Raw genomic sequence first — 25,658 nt, 5'->3', positions numbered from 1 at the left:
AAATATTGTTCTGTTTCTCATCCACACCTATTATATTGCTTCTGAAGATATGATTACATAGGGGCAGTGGTGGCTTGGTGGTTAAGGCTCTGGGTTACTGACTAGATGCCACCGTTGGGCCCTTGAGCAGGGCCCTTGACCCTTATCATGGCTGACCCTGCACTCTGACCCCAGCTTAGCTGGGATATGTGGAAAAAAAAGAATTTCACTGTATATGTATAATGTGTGATAAAATTAATTATTTTATGTTTCCTTTATGTGATTTTTTGGAGCTACAGAGGTCTGATCACTATTCACTTGCATTGTATGGACCTACTGAGGTGAGATATTTTTCTAAAAATCTTCATTTGTGTTTTGCTGAAGAAAGAAAGTTTTGGGATGGCATGAGAGTGAGTAAATGATTAAATTTGGGTAAACTATCCCTTTAATCTATATATATCAACTATATACTGTACTATAAAAATAATATTAATTATATTAAAGGGTTAGTTCATGGATAAATGAAAATGCAAGAACCAATGGCATTTGGCATTACTGACGTCAATCCTGGTGCAACATTGATCAGAAATACTGTCAAAAACAGTAGTAATGATGCAATTTACTATTACGGAGTGACACTGCACAGCTATTTGCACTCCAAAAGTCAGGTGGAAACAGAAATTAAAGACAAACTGCACCATTAGTGTTGCTGCAGAAGTGTGGGGTGTAATAATGGTGTGGATGTGCTTTTCTCGTGCGGATGACCCGGGTTCGATTCCCACTTTTTCCCCATCCTATTTCCTGTCTCCACTATTAATATTTAATTTAATATTATTAATAATACATTTAAATGAATATAAAGGTTGATTTCCTTGCAGTGATTTGGTCACAGTGAAGGTCGGAGTTGAGTGAAAGGTTTGAGCCGGGTAAAATTAACCATGGTTTTACTACTGTAATATTGTAGAAACCATTTTTTTTTTATTTATTTTTTATTTTTTTTATTAGAAGCCATAGTTTTAATGTAATTAACCATGGTATTACTACTTTAATGTGGTGTTAATATAGTTACCATGTTTAATTTTGTAGTTACTATGATTTGACTACAAAATGCCATGGTGATCCTATGGTTACTGTAGTAAAACCATGGTTAATTTTTGAAAAGGAAAGGCCTTTTCACACCAAATACGAATCTTCACTGCGATTTCTCACAGTTTTTGACATTTTGAATCAAAACAATGGATTCCTAACAAGCCATTCACACCTAGAGCGAAGATTTACAAGTTTTATTTTTTACGGTGAAGGCCTTTGCACACCAGAGGCGATGCGATAATGCGAAACAAATAGCTGATGAATGGCAGAAAGCAAAGCAAATGTTCGCTGTTAACGCATTCAAGCCTTTACCATAGGTGGCGCTAATTGACAAGCAATTTTACTCCGGTACGGTAAGTGGCGCAATGCACCTTTCAGCTGGTCTGCCCTTTGCCCATCATGGATGAGAAGAACAAATTGACAAGCAGATCGAAAAAAGAAAACAGATTTCTGTACAAGCTGCAGCAGTGATGAAGAGTTTGTAGTTAAATGCTTAACAAAAAAGAAAACATTTGAGACACTTCACTATTGCTATTCACCTTAGGGGTAGGGGTTGGTGTAGGGTGTCTGTGGGACTCTTTAAACACAATAAACATGCTGTAGTGATGCCCCTTTACTATATGTCAGTATTTAATTAAGGGTGCAAATAGTATCTGCCACTATTTGCACTTAGTGCAAAAAAGATGCTTTTTGTTGCTATTTACACTTTGTGCAAATAGCCTCTGCCTTATAATTACTGTCTGAAATAAGTGTTTTATATTTTTCTTGAATTTAAAATTTAATTTTACCCATGACTTCAAAGCAGTGAAAACGTTCTTAATGAGCTTCTTAATGAAGTGTGGTATGATATCTTGAAATTCGTTGGTCTATTGCTCTTTTGAGAGATGAAGGCTATTTCCATGCACTACTGTCTTGAAAGAAGAAATCAAACTGGATGTAACCAGGACAGAGAGGGGCGTGGATGGCCCAGACGCAAAGTAACAAGACGACATGTACATCAGAGTTTCTAGTTTGAGAAACAGATACCTTACAATTCCTAAAATGGCAGCTTCAATGACCAGTACATGCCAAATACTTACATTACTGCAAGAAGAGGATTCTTGAATTAACAAAAAGTTTAAAGAATACAGCATTTATTTTTAAAAAAAAATTGTAATTGGAAATATTATAAATGTCTTTACAGTAATTCTCGATCATTTTAATGCATCCTTGATGGACGGAAGTATCAATTTCTTTTAAAAACAAAAATGTATTAGTGTTCTAAAACTTTTGAACAGTAGTGTACATAAGTGCAGAGATTTACACCTGCGGGAAGATTTTCAGCCAATAAAAACTTGTCTATTCCTCACACAAACTATCATATGGCTTCAGAATACTTGGAGTATGGTGCATTAGTCATATGAACTACTTTTATGGTGCATTTACAGTATTTTTATGATACTTTTATGACTCTTATGATACTTTTTAGTTGAAGTATCTTTAGATACTTTAGATACTTTATACTTTGGAGATTGACAGCCCCTGCATGCTTAATTTGAATGGAATAGACCATATTCCATTCAAGGGCGTATTCCATTCTAGGGCGTAGGGTGTATAAGGAGACCACTGAGGAGCCAGTATGCAAATCAAACACTCTCACTCTAAAAAAAAGAAAGAAGAAATTATTGAATACCATTGGTTGTTATTACTTACGGACAGACGGAAGATTTCATTATAAAGTACACACACATTTCTGCAAATTTTTCTTGAATGAGAGTTTTCCACACCAGTCTATGATTGTGATATCATTTATTTCAGATAAACCCACCCTTAAACAACACATAGAAACAAACTTTGGTTGATCACTGAAAATGTCAGTCAAATGGTCTCTTCTTGTCTAATTGGATGATTCTTGTCCAGAATAAGCTGCAAAGTTGACCAGATTTTATGTCGGAATTTTGCCTATGCCAGACAAATGTGTCAGAGATATGACAACATGACAGCTTTATTCCCCTAACAGGACTGACATTAGTGGCCAGTAAAAGAAATGAGTTTTACAGGCCCAAAGGAGCACAAATCCATCTGTTCTATTTAATGGTACCAAAGGCAGCCAAAAGATGACTCCATGCTAGCGCTTTCCAAAAGATAAGCGACAAAATGTAATTTTGCTTTGACAAAAAAAAACAAAAAAAAACACTTGATTGGAGCAGAAAAGATATTAGTCACAATGATTTGTTAATGCATATCCAAGCTGGATTTAATGTTGCGAGTAATTATGTGGATGTGCTGGACTTTTGTCCTGTTTTAATTTCACCGAAGCATTCGCTCTTGTAAGCGGGTGTAATATATTTACTGGCAGTTTGCAGTTGTCATAAATCTAAAGCTAAAACAAGATCTAGTTGCATTGAGCTGTCAGTAGATAGGCATCTCTCAATTAATCAAGGATATTGTTTTCTAGCAATTTTGATTGAAATCAGCTCAAAAAAGCCATACAGCAAATGCCATCATTATGTATAAATACTTGAAATTTAAAGGAATGTTACGGGTTTAATACAAGTTATGCTCAATCAACAGCATTTGCAGCAAATAAAGTTTAAAATAATTTAGACTCAAGCCTCGTTTTTTTACAAAAAAAAAAAAAGAAACAGCAAAAATTGCAGTTAAGACACTTACAATGTAAGTGAATAGGGGCCAGTCCATAAACAGTAAAATACACACTTTTTCAAAAGTATAGCCACAAGACTTAAATATACAGTATATGTTAACATGATTTTATTGTGTTAAAATCAGGGATTTACCAGCGTTATGTTGTATGACAATGAAGTAGCAGTAATGGGTATAACTTTACACAGATAAGGTTAGTAAGCAATTTTATCACACTAAAACCATGTTAACACATATAATGTTTACATCCTTTCACTATACTTTTGATACAATGTTTATTTTAATGTTTAGGGACTGGCCCCATTCACTTCCATTGTAAGTGTGCCTTACTGCAACCATTTTTGCCTCTTTTTCTTTTTCTTTTTTTTTAACGGGGACAAGTTAAAACTATTTTTGTGGTAATCAACATTATGCCACAAATGCTGTCGATTGAGCTCAAGTTGTATTGAACCCAGAACATTCCTTTAAATAATATACACTACAAGTCAAATGTATGGACACACTTGACTCAGTTTATGTTTCTCATGATCTTAAAAACATTTGATCTAAAAGGCTTATTCTTAAATGCTTGAAATTAGTTTTGTAGACATATATAAATTGCACCTTTATATTAATACAATTTTATGTTTTTGTTTGTGTGTGTGTGTGTGTGTGTGTATGTGTGTTTTGGAATGAAAAAATTGCACAGAATTAGTATAATAAAGAATACCTTTTTTGGTCTGTCCAACTTTTGACTGATCATAATTTGTTTGCATCACAAAAGGTGAAAAGGAGATTTTTTACATTATGGGAAAAAGAATACAGTAAAGAGAATATTGGAGGAAAATATGCTTAATTATCATAAAGTCACAATGCAAAAACAAAAATAAAAAAATAAATAAAAAGTTAAATACATGTTAAGCTAAATCAACAGCATTTGTGGCATAATGTTTATTAGCACAAAAAATTATTTTAATCGCCCCTCGTTTATTTCTTAAATAGCAAAAGTTACAGTAAGGTAATTACAATGGAAGTGAATGGTACTAGTCCATAAACATAAAAAAAAAAAAACATATTTAAAAGTACAGGCAAAAGACGTAAACACGACACGTTAACATGATAAAATCGCTCACCAATCTTCTCTGTGCAGTGCTATCCAATTTGACAACTCTGCTGTCAAGACAACGTCACGCCATAAACCGTGTAATCTGTTAAATGCCAGTAAATCATTTTATGCCAGTAAATCCCAGATTTTTTCCACAGTATAATCACGTTAACTTGAATGATGTTTATGTCTTGTGGCTATACTTTTGAAACAGTGTGTATTTTAATGTTTATGGACTGGCCCCATTCACTTACATTATAAGTACATTACTGTAACTGAATTTTTTTATTTTTTTTTATTAATTCTTTTTTTTTTTTTTATAAACGAGGGATGTTGAAATTTTATGTTATTTTATGTTCTAATTAACATTATGCCAGTTTTACATGTATTGAACCTGGAACATTCATTTAATGATCCTGAAAATAGATTATTTTGTGGTGAAATATGACTTGGACATGTTCTTGACAGGTTTCCTGATATTTCCTGTACATGTTCTGTTCAGATGTCTAACCAGGCAGATTTCCCTTGTCCTTACAGCTAGATCCAATCAGGTACAATAAAACTTTCCGCATTAAAAAAAAAAAAAAAAATAAAAATATGTATATATATATATATATATATATATATATATATATATATATATATATATATATATATCAATCAAAGTATGTACACAAAAACAAAGCCAGAACTTACTGGTCACATTCCCCTGTCACTCTCCCCAGCACTGAGGCTGAACAAATTGGGAAGAGGACAGAACGGATGCATTAGGACCTGGCCATTGGCCATGCTAATAAAGGGCAAGACCCAAGTCCCCATTTCCTCTCGGCCGTCTGGTGTTTTGCCTGCAGATGGATCAGTTGGGGTCAAATTATTACAACCAAAATGACACTCCAAGGAGTGTTTCGTTTCGCCCATTCATCAAAGACGAACAAAAGGTGAGAGCTTTGCTTTGTTGGACTCATGGATAGATGGATGAAAAAGAAAGCAATGGAAGGAGGGACGCTTTAAAAGAGACCGCAGCTGGCCATAGCGCCATCATGTCCTCACACTTGGCACTCGATGTAGTGTCTGAGCGAAGATGCAGTTGGGATTTATTTACAAAGACCTGCCAAGCAACTGTCCACCTGCCAAAATAGTGGTCCCGCTGTCACAAGTGTCAATGAAATGGCTCTTTATTTGGAGAAGACTAATTGAGACGCAGGCATCAAATGTGGACCGTGCTCGTGGCTCTGTATTGAGTGTGCTGGGCAGATGCACCGCTCCTCTCCTCGTCTCCAACATCTCTTTGTCCACTAAATCAATAGCCCTCGGTGATGCACCGCTGACAATAACACAAGCCTTTCAAACCAAGAGCTTTCATTATTCCCATTCCCACATCTATAAGTGCTGGAGCTTTTCAAAAGCTTTCCTTAAAATGATTTTCAAGGTAAGCCAAAAATAGTTGAAAGCAAGAGTGCTCAGATCCTTTGAAAGGATGGCAGCTGTGAAGAGAAAGTTTTTCCACTTTGGAAATAATTAGATGTGTTTTATTTGAAGTGCTTTGATCTTGGTTATCTGAAGTACTTTGTTTATTGGCATCTATTAATGTCTGTTAAAACTTGGTGGAAGTACATAACAAACAAGAAGCTTGTTTATTTAAAACAAATTCCTGCTGGAGCCGTGGCCTAGTGGTAGTGCATGTGCTCCAGACACATTCAGGTTCGAATCTGGCTCACATCATGTCCTAATCCCATATTCTCACAATTTTTTGTCCACTCTCTGGGTGAATCTTAATAAGCCTGTCGATAACTTGTCCAGGTCATATATAACCTCAAAATCAAAAGGAAAAAATAAGAAATTGTTACATTGTGATAATATTTTCATGTCAATGAAGCACATACCCTCATTGTTAGTACCATAATTATCATAAAATAAATCAGAAAATCTAAATATTTACACAACAAGGTGCCATTTGTTGCATTTTTATTTAATATAAAAATAATAATAATAATAAAAAACTATTGTGTCCAGATATTATGATTTTCATTACTTTATTAAAGTAATACAATCTGAGGAATCACCATAGTGAATAATGAGAATTACAAACAAACTAAAAGTAAAACTTCCAGACACATTATGGTAATAGGAATTGGGGGGAATGTGCTTAAATATCATCGAAATAATGTCCCAAATTCACAGTGCAAAAAAAAAAAAAAAAAAAAAAGCTTTATTTTATTTATATATGTATTAGGTTTTAAAAAATGTTTTAGATAAGGATAATATATGAATTAATAAATAATATATATATATATTGGGGGTCAAATATGACATGGACAGGCTTTATGAGACTCACGAGAGATTCATGAGATGTTTTAATAAATAAAAATAGGATTTATATATTAATATAATATTTTTATTTCTTTAAAAAATGATTTAAAATGTTATGTATTATAAACATTGTATGCATGTAAAAATGATAAATAAATAATTTGTGGTGGAATATGACATGGACAGGCTTTTTGAGATTCATTAGAGGTTATAAAAATGACACATTAGGGTAATAAATAAATAAATACATAAATACAAATCTGACAGGCTTTATGAGATTCCAAAATTACCTCCCTCAAAATTAAACAAATAAAAAAAATATATAATAAATGCTCTATGAAAATAAATATATACACCAGTTTTGGGTAATGTAATTCAAATTACATTTGTAACAAAACAAGTATTAACACCATCTGCATGTGTAAATGAGAGCTCGACACTACTGTTGAAACTCATCAAACTCTCCATAAAGAAACTTCCAGTCGCAAGAGTATATAATTTGCCAGACAGATGACAGAAGTGTGTGCGTGTGTGTGCATGAGTGTGTGCATGTGTGTGAGAATGTAACAGAGATAGATGAGGTACACATGTTCGTGAGCGTGTCATACTGCCTGTCTTTATTCCCACACACCAGCAGGTGAGGGGGGCGATCTCTCAGGTTGACGCAAGTGAAGTCTCCCGCCGAGTTCCCGATGGTCAGCACTGATTGGCTGGTCTCCAGGCTGTACACCTGAATCTGAGGAGAGAAAAGGATTGCTCATGGTGTGATGGAACAGAGACTGTAAAACTGGCAGGATTTTGCTGCAACACCTGTTGAAGTTCAAGTGCCAGGCCCACAGCTTGCATCAACAGATGCCAGCTAACACTTTTCTTAAGTCTTGTGTGCCTTCTTGTGAACTTTTAACACTTCAAACATTTCAGGTAGACACAATTAGTTAAAAAACAAAGGCAACCTGTTTAAATTATATTATACCCAGTTATATTCTAACTTTGCAGACATGAATCTACAATAATTTGCAGTAGTCAATTGTGTGGGCCACTGAATTGAAGCTTACTTCTGCTTTAGGCACAATAGAGGTAACTTCCACTTTTGTGTAACCTATTGAAATATTGCCTGACTGACAGTAAACTGGCAGTAAGGTTCCATTAAAATCAAAGAGATTATAAGTATTATAAATTATATTGGTCAAGTGACACAAATCATGGCAGGTGTTAACAGTGAATATATCGACCTTCCAGGTTAGGCTGTGGATCGAGGGATCTTTTTCCCCCCACATCTACAAGTCGATTTTGCTTTTAAAATTCAATTCATTTATTGAAACACGGAACAATTAAATAAAAAATATTTCTAAATTGAAATTACACTTCAAACGGAATGATAATATAATCAAAATAACAAAGTCATCAAAAAATCGTATGTAACAACCTCGGCAAATTCAAACATTTCTGTGTCATAAAACAGCTACAACAGTGATCATCAGGGACATAATTTGATGTTACACTACATTTTCAGAGTTTGGACATGAACTTTATTACCACCTGCTGGTGGAATCTCCAAACTGCAAATGTAGGAAATACGTTTACACTTTATGCTGAAAACAGACCTGCTTTTGAAACGTCTTAGCGCAATGACCTATTTCTCAGGAAAATAGCAAATTGCGCTCTGCGCCACTTCGTTACAATACACCAAGAGTTTGCGTGCATACACTCCCACCCACGGCCACTTGCACTTTGCACTGGCAAGAAAATTGCACACAGAATAAGCGCTCTCATGAAAATTGGAGAAAACCTACTTAAAAATACAAGTCGCTTACAGGGATGCTCCGATCGATCGGCCACCTATGACTCGATTGGTGATCTGTAATTTGGCTGATCGCATAAACTGATGTCGCAAAAGACACGCGGCTCCTTTACGACTTCAGCAGCACTATCGTGGCATCACAGAGTGTGGGGAATACTGGCATAGTGTTGTAAGACAAAAAACTTGATTCAGCAGTTAAGAACGATGAAATCAAATTCTGTTATCAGCAAGCCCGGACAGTCCGCGTCTTTGCATGTTGATTCCATTTGTGCCTGCTGCTGCCGGTACTAAAAAGTATCGCAAAGCAGTTATAGTGCACAGATGTTGCACCCGTCCATACGGGTTCGTGTTCAAAGGAGTACACTTTGAAAGGCTAGAGTGCTAGACTGTGCATGAGATGTAGCGGCACGCAGAAAAACAAAGTACACCCTAACCTCTAGGCTGGCACCCACTTTGACCTTACATCATCATTCAAACTTTTGTGAAGACCACAGAGAAAGAGAGAGCGCATTCAATAATCAATTAAGTACATCCGCAGTATGAATCAGAGTACCATCAGTCTCCGCCAGGTGCTTTAAACGTCAGAAGCTCTCGACTAATCCCTTCACATTAAAAGCCATCTCTGAGGTAATTCAATCCCAAGAGAGATTTATTAACCAATTGTATCAGCTGTCATCTAAACAGTGATTAAAGCAAAGACAAGGACACAGCCAAATTGGACACAAATTATTCAGGCAGCAGATAAAGATGTTAAACAAAAGAGAGAGAGAAGAGGAAAAGAAACCACATGATGTCACAACTGAGCCCATGCCAGCTGTTTAGTGCCTGCAGTTTGGGCCAGACACACTTAATTGCGAGGCTCCCTTGAGATCCAAATCCTTGAGAGGACCCTAAAAGTACAGCCAATGGGAGTTTGTCATTAAGACACAAGAAAGTTTCCAAAATGTAAAGGTGCAATACGTGAAGACTTTAAGGGAGAAGCTGATTAGAATGCAGACATGATATGTGCATATGTCACTGGCAAGAAGACTATTGGGATTCTGTGTTGGATTTAGGCCTAATTATTTATAATCAAAGAAATCAGGATATTTAATTTTCTGGAGACGTTTACACAACTAACTTCATGCTTTTGCTGTTCACTGTCATATTGTTCTTTCATGCATCACAGCAAAACCGATATGGAAAATTATCATCATCATAGTAAGCATTATACGTATGAGGCACTACATATGAATAGACTAAAAATGTTTACTTTTACCATACATCATAACCTTGCCATAGGAAAATATACAAAAACTACAATGTATTAAAACAAATGATTTTTTTATTGACATAAAAAATATAAAATCTATTAAAACTTTACATTTTGGGGGGCCTGGGCAGCTCAGTGGTAAAGACGCTGGCTACCACCCCTGGAGTTCGCTATCCCAGGGCGTGCTGAGTGACTCCAGCCAGGTCTCCTAAGCAACCAAATTGGCCCGGTTGCTAAGGAGGGTAGAGTCACATGGGGTAACCTCCTTGTGGTCACTATAATGTGGTTCGTTCTCGGTGGGACGCGTGGTGAGTTGAGCGTGGTTGCCGCGGTGGATGGCGTGAAGCCTCCACATGCGCTATGTCTCCGTGGCAACGCGCTCAACAAGCCACGTGATAAGATACGTGGGTTGAAGATCTCATACGCGGAGGCAACTGGGATTCGTCCTCCGCCACCCGGACTGAGGCGAATCACTACGTGACCACGAGGACTTAAAAAGCACATTGGGAATTGGGCATTCCAAATTGGGAAGAAAAAAAAAACTTTACATTTTGTGGTAACAATTTATGTCCTCATAAACCACATTTATAGCATAATACCCTTGAAATTGCCAGTTTGTTACCTAAAAAAAAAAAAGCTCGTAAACCACCCAAACCCGCCCAAACACACACACATCTTCATGATGTTACGATGACTCTCCATAGACATAATGATTTTTATACTGTACAAACTACAGATTCTATCCCCTAACCCTAACCCTACCCCTAAACCTAACCTTCACAAAAAACTTTCTGTATTTTACATTTTCAATAAAACATCGTTTAGTATGTTTTTTAAGCCCTAGAAATGTCCTCATAAACCACATTTATAGCATAATACCCTTGTAATTACCAGTTTAGAAAAGGTAATTACAAAAAGTCCTCGTAAACCACTTAAACCTGCCCACACACACACACACAAATCCCTCTAATCCAACAAAAACCATCAGTAATGCCAGTAGAACCTCCATGATAGGGCCTACTTATAGCATAATTCTTCCCTTTCAGCCCTTATATCTTCCAGAGACTCTTAAGGAAACATGGATATGTTAATCAGATCACATGCACTGCTGTATGTCTCTGAATATCAGCACCTGGAGGAGCAGCAGAGTGCCACATTTCACCATCACCAGACTAGCTGGCTGTTAAATGCAAAAGTGGCGCCTCAGGGTGTACCAGCAAGATCTACTGTACCAAGCGTGTGCCTGTGTCTGGATCAGCGCTTCAGACACACACGATTCAGGTTGCTCCGGCAAGTTGAACAAGGAAAAAAAGAAAAGGGGGACACCATCTCTCCATGGATAGCCAATCCAAAATATATAAATCAGAGAAATAGATGGGCAATATCGGGGAACACAGGGTTTTCTGCACTCTTTTGAAACTATGTAGACTAGTGCTGGGAAGTAACTAACTATAAGCAGTGAGAGCGATTTACATGGATTGTCTGAACGAACTGATTCACTAAAATACAGTAAGTCACAGATTAATCCTGTCACCGTAATTGAGACCAAATGTTTTGTGCCAGATAAACACTGCAAAAATACATTTTCCTAATCAGTATTTTTGTCTTGTTTTCAGAAAACTAAATTTAGTGAGGCTAATGCCTAAAACAAGAAAAAAAGAAAAATATATATATATATTTGCAAATGGGCTAAGAAAAGAAACTTATTTGAAAGGGAAAACAAGTTTGTTATTCTTAAACCATTGGTAGATTTTTTTTTCTTCTTTTGTTTTTTCTTGTTTTAAGCATAGTGTTCTAAATTTTGTCAGATTTCTCTGAAAACAAGACTTAATATATTATGACATTTTGCTTAAGTAAATATTTTTTTGTTTTACGAATATTTAGATATTTTTACAGGAAAAAAATTATTAGACAAATACTAATTAATAAATATATATATATATATATATATATATATATATATATATATATATATATATATATATATATATATATATATATATTTTTTTTTTTTTTTTTTTTTTTTGCAGTGTATATATTGCTCTGAATGCCAAAATAAATTAGAACATCTGATAGATATATTCAAAAATATATCGCCCCATAAAATAGCATCAATGTAGTTATCTACTTTTATTTAGTAGCTTTTAATGTAGCTAACCATGTTTTCAGATTGGTAGTTTGACTTTAATTGAACTGCATTAAATTAAGAGTAGCTTGGGAAGCTACAGTTTCAAAATAGTTTCCCTAACACTGTAGACATACAGTAGGCCTACACTTATGTTTTCAATGCAAAGCTCCCTCCCATCCAGACACTTAAAACAAAACTAAGCTGCATGTGATTCAAAAGTTGTGACATCACAACCATGAACACAGACTGTCCAGGTTTCCATATTAACACCAATTCAGTATTAATCAACTCGGCTCACCTCAACTGTACGTGAAGGTACACAAAATGCTACAAAAGTGTATCATATGGCTGTTTTAAACGAAAGCTCTAAATGAATAGTGCAAAACACAATAGATGACTCATTCTGTTACCTCACAGTGGAGTGAAATCCGTTCACCTCCTCTTTTTGACAAGTTTTAATGAGGCATATGTCTTGTCATTTAATAACACACAAACACCTTGGATTTAGATGTGTGCGCTGGCATGTCTTACTTCCTTCTCGCAGTATGAGAATTCTGTCAACATTGAACGAGGCTGACAGACATGACATCACACAGATGGAAAAGGTGCTAATCATGAATTGGCAGAATGGAAAGTTGTAGAGTTCTCACACAGGAGAGACAAAACATGAGAAACAAAGACTGTGATTCCAACTAAATGTGCTACAGAAATGATGTCAAATGAGGTCATGAGATTCTAGATAAACTGGAGACTGTGTGCATGAGTAATCGATTAATCGAGTATTCGTTAATTGATTAATCGAGTGTTCGTTAATCGATTATAGCTTTAAATATTTGATTAGTAAAAACAATACTCTAATATTGCAATTAGATTTTCCTTTGTGCCTTTGCATGCTGTGGGCAACAATGAAACTACTTCTCTCACCTACAGTTGTGCTCAAAAGTTTGCATACCCTGGCAGATTTTGAAAATATGACTGATTATGCAAAAAAACTGTCTTTCATTTAAGGATAATGATCATATGAAGCCATTTGAATCTCCTTTTTAAACATAATGTTAACAGAAATCACCAAAATGGCCCTGATCAAAAGTTTACATACCCTTGAATGTTTGGCCTTGTTACAGACTCACAAGGTGACACACACAGGTATAAATGGCAATTAAAGGTTAATTTCCCACACCTGAGGCTTTTTAAATTCCAATTAGTGTCTGTGTATAAATAGTCAATGAGTTTGTTAGCTCTCACGTGGATGCACTGAGCAGGCTAGATACTGAGCAATGGGGAGCAGAAAAGAACTGTCAAAAGACCTGCGCAACAAGGTAATGGAACTTTATAAAGATGGAAAAGGATATAAAAAGATATCCAAAGCCTTGAAAATGCCAGTCAGTACTGTTCAATCACTTATTAAGAAGTGGAAAATTCGGGGATCTCTTGATACCAAGCCAAGGTCAGGTAGACCAAGAAAGATTTCGGCCACAACTGCCAGAAGAATTGTTCGGGATACAAAGAAAAACCCACAGGTAACCTCAGGAGAAATACAGGCTGCCCTGGAAAAAGATGGTGTGGTTGTTTCAAGGAGCACAATACGATGATACTTGAACAAAAATGAGCTGCATGGTCGAGTTGCCAGAAAGAAGCCTTTACTGCACCAATGCCACAAAAAAGCCCAGTTACAATATGCCCAACAACACCTTGACATGCCTCACAGCTTCTGGCACACTGTAATTTGGATTGACGAGACCAAAATAGAGCTTTATGGTCACAACCATAAGCGCTATGTTTGGAGAGGGGTCAACAAGGCCTATAGTGAAAAGAATACCATCCCCAATGTGAAGCATGGTGGAGGCTCACTGATGTTTTGGGGGTGTGTGAGCTCTAAAGGCATGGAGAATCTTGTGAAAATTGATGGCAAGATGAATGCAGCATGTTATCAGAAAATACTGGCAGACAATTTGCGTTCTTCTGCACAAAAGCTGCGCATGGGACGTTCTTGGACTTTCCAGCATGACAATGACCCTAAGCACAAGGCCAAGTTGACCCTCCAGTGGTTACAGTAGAAAAAGGTGAAGGTTCTGGAGTGGCCATCACAGTCTCCTGACCTTAATATCATCAAGCCACTCTGGGGAGACCTCAAATGTGTGGTTCATGCAAAATGACCAAAGACTTTGCACGACCTGGAGGCATTTTGCCAAGACGAATGGGCAGCTATACCACCTGCAAGAATTTGGGGCCTCATAGACAACTATTACAAAAGACTGCACGCTGTCATTGATGCTAAAGGGGGCAATACACAGTATTCAGATCTAAGGGCATGCAGACTTTTGAACAGGGGTCATTTCATTTTTTCTTTGTTGCCATGTTTTGTTTTATGATTGTGCCATTCTGTTATAACCTACAGCTGAATATGAATCCCATAAGAAATAAAAGAAATGTGTTTTGCCTGCTCACTCATGTTTTCTTTAAAAATGGTACATATATTACCAATTCTCCAAGGGTATGCAAACTTTTGAGCACAACCTGTAAATCTTGCCATTACAAGTCAGTGCAGTGGTTGGCGCTGTGGATGCATGATGTTGTTAAAGGAAACCCAAAAACACATTGTTAATTGTTTAAAGTGATTGCATCGCTTCAGAAGACTTGAAATTAATGTTTCTGTGTGAGAGCAAATCTTTTCTTTTTTTTTTATCTAGATGTTGTTGTTTATGCATAGTGCTCTCTTCTTTTTTTTTTTAATAGAAAAACAGGTTCATGGGTTGAACTGTTGAACTGGGTTGAATGTAATCGATTACTCTGTTTTTTTATGTGTTAAAGTACTCGACTACAAAATTACTCGAAATGCCCATCCCCACTGGAGACATTAAACTCCTCCTAAAGTTAGGCTTCTAGCAGACCTAAAGACTACATTGAAGCTACTACAGGAAGAAAATGTTTGTTATAATATAACTATTAAACGATATTTTCTGCTATAAACTCTACACAACTTATCTGGCTCAAAAACAACGGCGATCTCAATTATGGTGACATTTAACAACTAGGGTGGCAATATTAAAGTGAACAATTAAATTCACACTAAAAATATTCTAAATTGAACATTAAACAAATTCATTTATATTAAATAAAACTATTAAAACACTAGTTTATACTACTGAGTTGAAAACATAATGATAAACAGCTGCAATTAAATATTTTTCCTCAAATAAGAAGACATAATGACTTCTACGCATGGGCTGAAGTGAATCAGTGAATCATTTATTGTAACCTCGGGATATGAATCCTGAGGTTACCAGAGCCGGCAAGATCAAGCTCCATTCCTGCTTGGTGTCGGACTCCACCGCTACGTGACGCTGAGTGATGATGACAAACTACAGCCGATGCTAGCCAGACATCACTTCAGTCTTTTGAATTCAGAGGATGAACTGATGCCAATTCCAACTGTAAGACATCGGATACTTCATATGCCACTGTCTGAACCTTGGATTTAGGATGGACCCCACCGAACCTCAACGAAATGACCTGCCGGTTGAACTGCGATGCACCTCATTGATCTCTGTCTGTAACACCTTTGTCTGTTGATGGACTACACTCTGGAAATGGAATACTTAGACTAAAATTTAATTGCCAACAAAAGCCTTCACCAGCCAACTAACAAAGGACAATTCATCTATGTGAACTTCTGCAGTTAATCCAGGATGGACTTCAAAGACATTAGTCATTAATCTTAAAGTTCATAAAAAATAATTTTTTTAAACACTGGCTTAAGCACTTAAGGCTTACTTAATTTACAAATGTTAAACCATGACTTGCACTGCACACGAATAACTAATATTGGCATTGTCTTCATGTTGTTTACCCAGAGGGGAACTGGCCCCCACAGTGAGCCTGGTTTCTCCCAAGGTTATTTTTCTCCATTAACCAACATCTTATGGAGTTTTGTGTTCCTTGCCACAGTCACCTTCAGCTTGCTCACTGGGGTTCTAAATACAATTATTATTTAATTATTAAATGTTTATACACAATTTACAATCATATTTAAACTACACAATGATCACTCTAAGACTTTACAGATATTACAGTTTCATTTTTTGTTAATGCATGATTTCCTGTAAAGCTGCTTTGAAATGATGTGTGTTATGAAAAACGCTATACAAATAAAAATGACTTAACTTGACTCCGCACAGGGACAACCTGGAGTTGCTCAAGGGCACAATGGTGAAATTTTATGGATCATCCCTTGTGGGGTTTGAACCTACAACCTTTGGCTTACTCAGTTGAGATCTTTTACCACTAAGTCACAGCACCAAAACATGATGTCAAAAACTGGGGAATGCTGAACTCTACTCTGTGCTGAATCCCTGATGTTTACATAATTAAGCCCACCAGTGGAGTTTTATGTAATCGTATTCCCAAAGATAGCAGAAAAAAAAACGTTGTTCAGTTCATATTTTTATCTTAGAGATAGACTTGTTAATTAACTCAAACTTTGTTCCCAACGGCTCTCCTAAGAGTCCCTAGTTTGTTTCTAACTTTGGTATGTAAAGCTCAGAGATTCATTTGGATACCATGGAGACGATGCAATGTTTCCCCAGAGCTTTGAGTCTGAGCCACAGCAGTCTCAAAGTCATATTCTCCACAATTCCCCAATGTGTTTATTCAACCATTTAAATAGACAGCGTTCATACCTGGGGGGAGCTCAGCCCATGAGTGGGGCAGATCGGCTCCTCCAGGGAGAGTTGTATTTTTCAGTAAAGCGTCAGGCGTAGATGTTGACAGTAATCAGATGAGTGGTTGATAGATGGATGCAGATGGTGTTGTGTTGCAGCACACAATGATTTGGCTCTCCTCCACCCCTGACATCACCCTCATTTAAACACTCTCATTAACCAAACGGGCACCGGGGTAACTGTTTAGAGTTTAAATGACAGGACAGTTTGTCAAAGTCAGCCTTCAGTAGATTGTAGTTTTCCTGCCCTGATGCACACTCTTATTTTACTATTTAATGGACAGTAGTAATAAAATGTTTCTTTACTGACAAAAAAGTCTGAAAAGTACCATGTTACTTCCATGTTAATTTCAAAGGAATAGTTCACCCACAAACTAAAATTCTGTCATTATTTACTCACTTTTATGTCATTCCAAACCTGCATGCTGTTATTATTTTTGTGGAGCAAATAAGGTGAAATTTTGAAGAATGTACACAGTCGTCTTTTCCATATAATGGGCCTCTTTCATAAATAAATTGGAGGTAATTCCCACATAAATGAACCTCCCTGAAAACTTTCCTCCAGATTCACAAACGCTGTGTACAGCCCAGATTTGTTAGTGAATTCCAAACATTATAAATAGTTATTAGCGAGGTGCATCAGTACGATCGTTTGCGTAGAGAAATTTACCAAGACCATGTCATGAATTTTTTGTTTTTTGTTTAATTAGTCTACAAAGAGAATAAAAAATCTTAAGTGCCCATTCACTCTGTTGTTTGATATGCTGCTTCACTTATGTGCCTTCTGCAGCGAAAGCCATTCACACATCTGCGCAAATATACGCCTATCATCATTCTTTTATCTGTATTCCACCCATTAACACTCTTTTATACACCCATCTTTGCAGAAGTATCAGTGTCATCATAAATTATAATAACAAAGTATTGCCAATGCATATTATGGCCGAGTATAGCGTATTAGCAAATTAGCGCCATGAATTCAGAATGTAAACAAGACTAATTACGCATTTCCTACTGCATATATATTACTTTAAATCAAAATCGAGTGGTTAAAAAAAACTCTTTTACTGATCTCATGTGAATTCTATTAATAGAATGAGCCATGAAGTCAATGATAACACATTTTAATGTCACATTAGTTAAGGTTTTACATGTAGTCTTGTGCGTCTTCAAATTTAAATGCTCCTCTAAACGCCTCTCACAGCGCACTGCATAAGTTGTGTGAAATAGGCCGAAATGAAAACTTGTGTCTTGTTTCACACACTCATGCAGAAGCAAGATGTTTGAGACAGACCAAAGTCAGGCCTGTGTTGGTGCAGGTACCTTGTTGCCCCCGTCATTCATGCCCCATCTGCAGCTCTTGGAAACCCAGGGCAGCTCTGCTGGCTGTAATGTTTACACAGGTCACTGGATGGCCGTATACAGAGTTAAGAAGTTTTGGCTCCTGTTCTTCTTTCCATCTGGAATTCAGCAGGTACACGCTCTCAGCTGCCCATGATGTGACCAAAGAGAAGTTCCACCTCCCTGGCACCACCACTACTCCATCTACATGAAAGACAGTTCTTTGGTAATGAACTTTATGCCACAAATGCTGTAGACTAAACATTTCAATATTGCTTGCCAACCGCAAACAGCCTACAGTTAGGATAATGGACAATACTACTTGGTGGCAGAATTTTTGCGATAATTATTAATAATACATTTAACTGTTTATTGAACATTGGTCTCTTTTATCATATTGCTATTGCTGCCATTTTATAAACGCAATAAACCATTTGAGTGACTTTATAATGGGTACATAGTTTTAGGTCATATCCACACTAATGTATTTTTGATTGAAAACACATTGATTTAGCTACAGTTATGCCGCTCTTCCACACTGGAACTGTTTTTTCTCCCACTGAAAAATTAAGGCTTTTGAAAACGCCCTTTAGTAACGCATAATTTGGAAAATTATGACATTAGAAAACCGAAAATGCATCAGTGTGGACATTTTACAGGGTTCCCACTCATTTCAAGGCACGATTTTACTTGCCCAACAAGTGTAATATTTCAGCAAAAACACAATGCTTCCATTTCAATCGAGCTTGTTGTTTGCCGTTTCAGTGTGTTTTTGTCAACTCCAGATAAGCAGTTTGCTACATGGCCCAGTGTGATTATTAAACCCCATAAAGCTGTGATTTAATTAAATACATACATAGTCTGTATGTGCTGCACACTTCAGAGTGTTCTGCTCTCTGACATCTCACACACACAAGAGTGCGCATGATGATCATGATGTGGTGTTTTCAGTGTATGAGCGGCCGGCTTCACACATTCATTATGAAGCGTGCATGACTTGCAGATTATATATTTATTCAATTAAATCACAGACTTTTGCAGTTTAATTAGCACACTAGGTCATATCATAATCCAAATATGTCATATTCCATGACATTCTGCATTTTATAGCTAATAGACATTTTTATGACTAGATTCCGTGATTTCGTCCGTGTTTTCCTGCATACTACATTTACATTTATTCATTTGGCAAATGCTTTTATCCAAAGTGACTTACAAAATCAGGAAGGATACAACATCAGCGATTCATCTAAAGGATGTATCAGAAAAATACTATCCAATATTATCCAGATATTAGAGTACAACAACCTTTACATTTTTTTTTATTTACAACATGTGGTAACCATGGTATTAACAGACTCCGATCGTTAAATTATTTAAAATTAATTCACAACCCGAGGTGTGAAGCCCAAATCACCAGGCTACCAACTCAGAGGGTGTGAATTCATTTTCAAAAACATCAGTGGTCTGACCGCCATCATTGTCTAAAGTTTATAACTCAAGTGTTTTTGTGGTTAACACGACAACAATGTTGGAACGAATAATATAATTTTTTGTACTATATCAGTACTTACACTTTTTTGCCAGAGCAAAGCAGAGAGGACAGCAGATGAGCAGAGAAAGTATGTGACAGGGATTTATTAATGACAGTTAACCATTGATGTTATTGCAGCCGCTGGCAGTGACAAAACAATACGAATTTGTGTATTTCATTTCGATCATTGGCATGTTTTTGTACATATAACACAGTCAAACAGTGCTATTATACTAAAATATTTTCCAGGACAAATAACTATTTTCCATGACATTTAGGTATTTTTTATAATTTTCCATGACTGGAAAACTGCAAATTCCAGGTTTTCCAGTATGCGTGGGAACCCTGTTTTAGTGTCTTAGAACAGATCGGTTAGTGGTTATATACTATTCAGCATAAATTGTAGTGAAAGTTACAAACAGCTTAATTCTATGGGATGCCTTGAAGGTGCAAACATCGGCCACATGCGTGACTCATTACACATAACCGTTACAATGGTTGGCATCTGCGCTGTGTATGAGATTAAACTTACAGGCTTGGGTAACTGAACAAGACATTGTGATTTCCAGTAGCCCTGCTCATCGGGGGCGTCCACTCACACCTCTGGTCCTGATGCAGAGGCCAAAGTTGGACTGTCTGGACTCAGATCCACAGCATGAACCCTCTGGAGGTGCTGGTACTGATGAATGGGATCAAGACCAGTTTGAGTGCTCCAAACGCCCACACACCCTAAACATACACACATTAAACCATAAACTGAAACAAAATGCAAAGGTACATTTTTCTTCCTTTTGAAAACAGTATCTGTGGAGTCACTCACCATTCTCATAAACAACTGTGGCTATGGCCTTACTGATACGTACATGACTGACGTACGGTGCTGGACTCTCATCTCTGATGGAATGTGTGGGGTGCAAGTAAGACGTGTCCCAACGAAGCGTGTCCCACAACTGGACATCACCGGAGGTGTATCTGCAGAGAATAGGAATAGAATAATAGTTTGAACTAAAAATATACTTATACGCCTAAAAATAAGTAATATGTTTTATTTATATACCACTGAACTGTCCTACAAAAAATATGGCACTGTATTAATTATACAGACATACACCGATCAGCCACAACAATAAAACCACCTGCCTAATATTGTGTAGGTCCCCCTCATGCCACCAAAACAGCACCAACCCACATCTCAGATGCTATTCTTCTCATCACAATTGTACAGTGCGGTTATCTGAGTTACCATAGACTTTGTCATTTCAAACCAGTCTGGCCATTCTCAGGTGACCTCTCTCATCAACAAGGTGTTTCCATCCACAGAACCGCCACTCACTGGATGTTTTTTGTTTTTGTCACCATTCGGAGTAAATTCTAGAGACTGTTGTGTGTGAAAATCCCAGGTGATCAGCAGTTACAGAAATACTCAAACCAGCCCATCTGGCACCAACAATCATCCATTCGATTATCTAATCAGCCAATCATGTGGCAGCAGTGCAGTGTATATAATCATGCAGATATGGGTCAGGAGCTTCAGTTAATGTTCACATCAACCATCAGAATGGGGAAAAATGTGAATGCTATTCTGAGATGCGGGTTGCCGCTGTTTTTTAGCGGCACGAGGGGGACCTACACAATATTAGGCAGGTGGTTTTAATGTTGTGGCTGATTGGTGTATATTTAGCAAAATGTCAAAACTGCTCTGTCCCTGGTCACCATTTACATTCACTGTCAATCTTTTTCACACAATGAAAGTGAATGGTGACCAGGGACAGAGCAGCCTGGCCGTTCTGCTTCATACAGTTTAGGAACAACATGATGGTGAATGAAAAAAAGACAGGATTTGTATTTTTTAGGTGAACTATCCCTTAAAGTTTAGTGACACATACCCAGCAATAACAAAACCAGCACAGGAACTGACTTCACACAACACCTTTCCTAATTCATACTGCAGGTGACAAACGGACCCAACATGATTCTGTTGAAAATAGAGCAGAAATGTTGAAGCTTAGATGATCAGTGTACAGAATATTCCTTTAAGTCTCAATGCATAAAGTGACTCTCAACAAGGTTTTTGCATCTCTCTTTTTGTCATCTAGTCAAACACTTAAACTACTTAAAATACTTAAACTAAAAGCTGGCCTTCAGGATATTTAATAACACAGAAGTTCTGACAAAACAGAAAAAACTTGGTCATAAAAGCATCAAAAAGCCTTAAGTATTTTATTTAAAATTTGCTATTTTTAGAACACGGAGGACAGCGTTAAACAGTTTGTGCCTTACCTTCCAGTTTGCTTTCACAATGCTCTCTGTGTTGCGACAGTCTCTAAGCGTTCTCTTCCAGCAGGGGAAATCAGAAACACTTGACCCGCTGTGATAACCTTCCTCCAGACACATCTATGCCAAAGGACCTCATCCTCAGCAAGAACCTTCCAGGACGTACTCACCTGGAAGAAGAAAGAAAATATTAACCAGCGTACATCAAGACTGAGATTTTAAAACATATTACAGAATACAGCATTTTTTGTTTGAAGCCACTTGCCTGAATAGCAGTTTTTCTGTTGTTCTGCTGCACAATTTCAGCACAGCAGTTTAGAATAGAAATAGAGGGTTTCCATCTTTTGAACAATGAATTTTTGATTTTCCTTGCCTGATTATAAAAAAAATCATTTTATAGAGATATCACTCAGGAATTTTTATTTCCATGACTTTCCATGATTCTTAAGATTTTACTCATGCACACCATTACCATGAGAAACCCTGTAAAATATAATATAATATAATATAATATAATATAGTTTCCCACCTACTGACTATTGAATTTCATGAGTTTTCCTTGACTTTTCTAGGCGTTTATGATTTTTGCAAAATCTTGAGTCTAAGAGATTGCACTCACTCATTATGTTCATCCTGTAACCTTCCAGTGACTTTTGTAGTTATTTCAATTTCCATTACTTCTATAAAATTCTTTGATATTTCCAGGTTTACCATGAATGTGGGGACACAGAGTAGAATAGAATAGAACACTGTTTCCCACAACTGTTGACCGATGAATTTCCATTACTTTTCCTTCACTTTTTTAGATGCTTGTGATTTTTGTAAAATCATTTATAAAAAGATTGCACACGAGTTTATATAAGTTCACAATAGAAAATTCCATTACAATTCCATGACCTTTTAAGATTTTTTCATGACTTCTTTAAAAATCCCTGTGATTTCCAAGTTTATCATAACCATGGGAACTTTGTAGAACAGAATAGAATAGAATAGAATAGAATAGAATAGAATAGAATAGAATAGGGGTTCCCACACCTGTCAACAAATTACTTTTCATTAGTTTACCTTGATTTTTCTAGATGTTCGTAATTTTTGTAAAATCAATTCTAAGAGATTGCACTCATGAGTTTATGTTTATCTTGTAACTTGCATTACTCAATAACTTTTGAAGATTTTTACATTTCCATTACTTATTATTTTTTTATTTTTTTTACATTTCCAGGTTTACCATGAATGTGAGGACCCTATAGAATAGAATAGAATAGAATAGAATTTATGCACTCATTTATTTACCTGAGCACATCGTCCCAGAACTGTTCTGCTCAGGAAGTGGAAAATCTTCAGTGCCAGCTCATAATGTGCAATTCCACATCAAAGAATGGGATGTCAGTCACCTCATTCTAAACGAATTAAACAGAACAGCGGGCTCTTTAATATTAAGACAAACATAAGTAAACACCTCAAGCAGCAGTACGCCATCATCAGCCGCTTAGCAGGTCCTGGTCGAGCAGTTTATGGCATGTGTTGACTTTCCTCGGCGGCGCGCTTGTGTTAAGCGCATCGTTCTCGGGTGCGCGCTTCCTGCGCGTTCTCTCCTACTCTACTCTGTCAAGCAGTGGACTCGTGCTACCGTGCTCTTTTGGTCTGGGCTGAGTCTGCTGTGCTGCATTATTTTGTTTATCTCAAAATCTACTGTTTTGAGGACAAGATTAACTTTACTGGGATGCCCAAAATATCCCTCTTTGTTTTTGTCTGTCTTGGTCTCTAACTCCTGTTTCCAGCGCTCTCGAAAGGTCGACAGCACGTCCTCTTCCATCCTCGTTTAAACGATGGTCATGTTGTGTTTTCATTCGTGATCATAAATGTCTAATACAGTAGACAGTCTTGTGGAAAACCAGCCTGTTACCGTCAAAACACACAGCGGTCCGACAGCGTTATCGCCTCGGCTGGAACATTGTACTCACGCGACAGTGTTCCGCGTCACTCACCCAAAAGAACAATCATTCAAAACAAAAGACAATGTCTACGTCTCGAAGATTAGTGAGCTGCCTAACTAGACAGCATTTTTGGAAAGCAGCTAGGCGCGTTCTTAGATGAGCTGCAAAACTGCTAGCCGCACCTATGATGCCCAAAAATGTACATGTATGACAACAATTTAAGATATACTTTCTATTTTATTCTGCATGCACAAATGATGCCCAAAATCCCCCAAAGTTGTAAGACATACTTTTTTCTGCTCTATTATTCTGTTATGTTCTATTCTGCTTTCTCTATACTATTCCAGTCTGTTCTACACACGCCAATGATTTCTCTATTCTAATCTTTTCTGTTATATTCTGCACAGGCATATGATGCCCAAAACTGCATGTGTAATAAAACAATATATATAACTTTTGAAAAAAATTCTCCAAAATTGCTATTTTTATACTAACCACACATTCTATTTTATTATTTTCTGCACACACATATGGTGACCAAAATTGCACATTTATAATAATAAATATAAAATTCTCAGCTATTTATTCTAAGCTATTTTATTCTAACCACTTTATGTTCTGTTCTATAGTGAATATAAATTCATCAGTTTAATCTCTATAATATCACAAACAGCTGGAAAAGTCATGAAAATTAATTGGTTCTATTCTATTCTGCAAGTACAGTTGATGCCCAAAATTGAACATTTATAATACCAAACAATTATCAAATCTAATACAAAAAATTATCCAATCTTGTAATAAATGCTTTTTTTATATATATTCTAAGCCCTTTAAGCTCTATTCTATTCTATAGTGAATATAAATTCATCAGCGTGATCAAAATAAAAATACTTTTTAATTTTTAAGTTGTGGATACTATTCTGTTCTGTTCTTTTCTATTCTGCACCAGCATATGATCCCCAAAACTGCACATGTATAATAAAAAAATATTAAAATATGAGTAAAACTTTTTCATAAATTGTCAAATAAATGCTTTTTTATACTAACCCCATATTATTTTCTATTCTATTCTGCACACACATATAATGACCAAAACTGCACATTTATATTAATTAAAAAAAAAAATTAAAATAAGAAATTTCTCCTAAATTCGAAGATATGCGTTTTTTTTTTATTTTATTATTATTTTTTTATTATTATTATTATTATTCTAACCACGTTATCTCCTGTTCTAAAGTGAATATAAATTCACCAGTTTAATCTACATAATATCACAAATGGCTGGAAAAGTCATGATAATTCATTGGTTCTATTCTATTGTGCATGTGCGATGCCCAGAATTGAACATTTACCAAAAAATATCAAATCTAAGACAAAGAAATATCCAATCTATATATTCTAAGCCCTTTATGCTCTATTCTAAGCTCTATGAATATAAATTCGCTGTAATATATATATATATATATATATATATATATATATATATATATATATATATATATATATATATATATATATATATATATATATATTACAGCGAATTTATATTCACTATAGATTCACTGT

The 25,658-nt window shown here is 36.3% G+C and overlaps 1 pseudogene; it reads right to left on the bottom strand.

Annotated features, from left to right (window-relative positions):
* Window positions 1-330: 330 nt before the first annotated feature.
* On the bottom strand, window positions 331-23,971 carry LOC127439780 (F-box/WD repeat-containing protein 8-like; annotated as a pseudogene).
* Between the last annotated feature and the right edge of the window lie 1,687 nt (window positions 23,972-25,658).

This window comes from Myxocyprinus asiaticus, chromosome 4, assembly GCF_019703515.2.
Source record: "Myxocyprinus asiaticus isolate MX2 ecotype Aquarium Trade chromosome 4, UBuf_Myxa_2, whole genome shotgun sequence".
Taxonomy (NCBI): domain Eukaryota; kingdom Metazoa; phylum Chordata; class Actinopteri; order Cypriniformes; family Catostomidae; genus Myxocyprinus; species Myxocyprinus asiaticus.
Note: the sequence above shows the minus strand (reverse complement) of the source record. Positions and strands in the feature narration are given on the sequence as shown.